Below are 3,336 nucleotides of genomic sequence, written 5' to 3'. Positions count from 1 at the left end.
TTTTAGGGTAGTCTTGAGTAGTCTATTGCACCGTTCAACTTTCTCAGCAGCTGGTGCATGATAAGGGATATGATAGATCCATTCAATTCCATGTTCTCTGGCCCAAGTACTTACGAGGCTGTTCTTGAAATGCGTCTCGTTGTCTGACTCGATTTTTTCAGGGGTGCCATGTCTCTAAAGGACTTGCTTTTCTAGGCTCAAGATGGTGTTCCGGGCAGTAGCATGAGGCACAGGGTATGTTTCCAGCTATCTAGTGGTTGCTTCTACTATGGTCAACACGTAGCGCTTGCCTTGGTGGGTTTGGGGAAGGGTGATGTAGTCAATTTGCCAGGCTTCTCCATACCTGTATTTGGACTATCTTCTACTGTACTACAGAGGCTTCACTCGCTTGGCTTGTTTGATTGCAGCGCAGGTCTCGCAGTTGTGGATAACTTGTGAGATGCTGTTCATAGTAAGGTCCACTCCTCGCTCACGAGCTTATCGGTACGTTGCATCTCGTCCCTGATGACCAGAGGCATCATGGGCCTAACGAGCTAAAAATAATTCTCTCTTGTGCTGCCAGTCTAGATCTACTTGTGATATTTTCACCTTGGCAGCTCGATCTACTTGCTTATTGTTACGGTGCTCTTCATTAGCCCGACTTTTGGGTACATGAGCATTTACGTGTCGAACTTTTACGATCAGCTTCTCTACTCGAGCGGTGATGTCTTGCCAAATCTCAGCGGCCCAGATGGGTTTCCCTCTGCGCTGCCAGTTGGCTTTTCTCTAGCGATCTAGCTATCTCTACAGAGCATTAGCTACTATCTAGGAGTCAGTGTAGAGATAGAGCCTCGGCTACTTCTCTCTTTCAGCAATATCTAAAGCCAGCTGGACAGCTTTAAGTTCTGCGATTTGACTTGATCTACTCTCTCCCTCGGTAGCTTGTGCAACTCGTCGTGTGGGGCTCTATACAGCAGCTTTTCATTTCTGGTTAGTGCTTACAATTCGGCAGGAACCATCGGTGAAGAGGGCATATCGTCTTTCACTCTCCGGTAGCTCATTATATGGTGGGGCTTCCTCAGCACGTGTCACTTGTTCTTCTTTTTCAGAAGATAATTCAAAAGTCTTACTTTCAGGTCAGTTTGTTATAATTTTTAGAATCTTAGGGCGGTTCAGGTTTTTCATACGGGCACGTTGTGTAATGAGGGCAATTCATTTGCTCTAAGTAGCATCGGTGGTATGATGCGTGGAAGGAATCTTTCTCTTGAACATCTACCCCAGCACCGGCAGTCGGGGTGCCAGAAGCAGCTGCGCTTCAGTACTAATGACTTCTGAGGTAGCTTGGACTCTTTCATAGGCGGCCAAAATTTCTTTCTCTGTTGGGGTGTAGTTGGCCTCGGATCTTCTGTAGCTTCGGCTCTAGAATCTCAGTGGTCGATCCCGAGTCTCACTAGGCACTTTTTGCTAAAGGTTCTAGGACAGACCATTGTTCCTGGCTGCAGAGTAGAGCACGTTTTTCACTTCTGGCCCCGTTCTGACTGGACTAAGGGCTACCGCATGAGCGATTTCTTGCTTGATCTGGGCGAAAGCTTGTTGCTGTTCAGGGCTTCAATGGAAATTGTTCTTCTTGCGGGTAACCAGGTAGAGAGGGCTCACAATCTGGCTATATTCAGGAATGTGCATTTTCTAAAAGCCTATGGCACTTAGGAAAGCTTGTGTTTCTTTCTTGTTGGTCGGTGGAGACATCGCAGTGATCTTATTGATGACTTTAGTGGGAATTTGACGCCGTCTATCTTGCTACTTTACTCCCAGGAACTGGATCTCCCGGGCAGGTCTCTTGACTTTGCTCTTCTTGATGGCAAAACTAGCTTTCAGGAGAATCTGGATGATCTTCTGTCTCTTCTCAAATAGTTCTGCTGCCGTGTTTTCTCACACAATGATGTCATCAATGTACTGCAGGTGTTCTGGAGCCTCACCTTTTTCTAGCACAGTCTGGATCAGTCTATGGCAGATAGTAGGACTGTGCTTCTACTCCTGGGGCAATCGGTTCTAGGTATACTGCACACCCCTCCAGGTGAAGGCAAACTGAGGCCTGCACTCTGCTGCCAGAGGAATGGAGAAAAACGCATTTGCAATATTAATGGTCGCGTACTACTTTGCTGCCTTGGATTCCAGCTCATACTGAAGCTCCAGCATGTCTGGTACGGCTGCACTCAGTGGTGGCGTGACTTCATTCAGTCTACGGTAATCCACCGTCAGTCTCTATTCTCCACTGGACTTACGCACTGGCTATATGGGGCTGTTAAAGGGTGAACGAGCCTTGCTGACTATTTTTTGGCTCTCCAGCTCACGAATCATCGTATGGATGGGGACCACAGAGTCTCTGTCGGTGCGGTATTGCCGACGGTGCACTGTTGCTCTGGCAATTGGTACTTGTTGTTTTTCAACTCTCAGTAGTCTCACAGCAGAAGGGTTGTCTGAGAGACCAGGCAAGGTACTCAGTTGTCTGATGTTTTTTGTCTCTAGAGCAGCTATTTCAAAAGCCTAGCGATAACTTTTTGGGTCTTTGAAGTACCCGTTCTTGAGGTAATCTATGTCGAGGATGCATGGGGCCTCTGGACTAGTCACGATGGGGTGTTTCTGCCACTCATTCCCAGTTAAACTCACTTCAGCTTCCAGTACTGTGAGCTCTTGGGATCCTCCTGTCACCCCAGAAATAGAAATGGGTTCCGCTCCCACATACCTTGATGGCATTAGAGTGCATTGAGCGCCGGTATCAACCAAAGCCGTATATCTTTGTGGGTCAGATGTGCCAGGCTATCGGATCTACACTGTCTAATAGATCTGGTTGTCTCTCTCCTCTACCTGGTTAGAGGCAGGGACTTTCTAATCTTGGTCATGGTGCACGTTGCTCTCTTCTGGTGAATATGCTCTTGATGTCCTTTCAAGAGGATCACTCATATCATCATTTCTATACCTTCTGATGTTCTGGCCACGAGAGACCGGAGCGGCGCTGGCTCTAGATGAGCTCCTTGTGGTAGTTGTCCCTCTTTTTAGTTCACGTACCCGGGCTGCTAAGGAGGAGGTGGGTTTTCTATCCCACTTCCTCATGTCTTCTCCATGTTCCTGGAGAAAAAACTAGAGGTTACCTCGTGGAGTGTATCTTTTCTCTCTGGCTGGGGAATGCCTACTCTTAATAGCAGAGACTCTTGTTGGTTCTGGGGAGACGTGGTAAATTTCTTCTTTAAGTTCTTTTTTTAGTTTCTGATGGCTCTCTTCAATCAAGCTCCGGACTTGCTCAGCCAGCCTTGTTTCTACAGATGAGACATGGGTGCGAAACGGGGCAGTGACAGTGTC

The sequence above is a fragment of the Parus major genome, chromosome 5 (genome assembly GCF_001522545.3).
Source record: "Parus major isolate Abel chromosome 5, Parus_major1.1, whole genome shotgun sequence".
Classification (NCBI taxonomy): domain Eukaryota; kingdom Metazoa; phylum Chordata; class Aves; order Passeriformes; family Paridae; genus Parus; species Parus major.
Note: the sequence above shows the minus strand (reverse complement) of the source record.